This window comes from Propithecus coquereli, unplaced genomic scaffold, assembly GCF_000956105.1.
Source record: "Propithecus coquereli isolate 6110/MARCELLA unplaced genomic scaffold, Pcoq_1.0 Scaffold93, whole genome shotgun sequence".
Lineage (NCBI taxonomy): Eukaryota > Metazoa > Chordata > Mammalia > Primates > Indriidae > Propithecus > Propithecus coquereli.
Genome location: NW_012155618.1, coordinates 1,072,560 through 1,073,189, shown reverse-complemented (window position 1 = coordinate 1,073,189; position 630 = coordinate 1,072,560).

Sequence of the window (630 nt, the reverse complement as noted above, 5' to 3'; positions counted from 1 at the left end):
ACTTCTTCAAGTTTTCCAGTTGATTTTTTTCTTTATGAAAAGATTTATTTTAATTCTTTTACTATCAGTGCACTTTTCTCTTTCCCTTTTGTTTTCATCATTTTTAATGAATGTTAATATTTTATACCACAGAGAACATAAAATCATAATTGCCATGTTTCACTGTAAATAATACATTTGTTACTAGAAAGTGTCCTGTCCTTTTATTTAAAACTTTGACCAGAGGGGGTGGAGCAAAATGGTCAGACAGAAACCTCCAGAGATCATTCCTGTGCATGAACACCAAACTCAGCAACTATGTAAGCAAGCACCTTCAGCAGAAAATAAAATCAAGTGAGCAATCACACCACCTGGTCTTAACATTATATCAAGGAGAGAGGCACTGAAGAGGGCAGAAAAGACAATCTTTGGTCGCCTACCCACCCCTCCCCCATCCCCCAGCAGTTCTGCACCAGCAGACTGAGTAGAGAGAGAATCTGAGTGCCCAGGGGAGGGAGAGTAAGGTGACTGTGGGACTTTGCATTGAAGCCCAGGGCTTCTGTGGCACAGAGAAACGCAACACAGGGCAGAATTCTGCCAGTGCCCACGGAGGGAGCATTTGGATCAGTCTGAACAGAGGGAAATACTCTG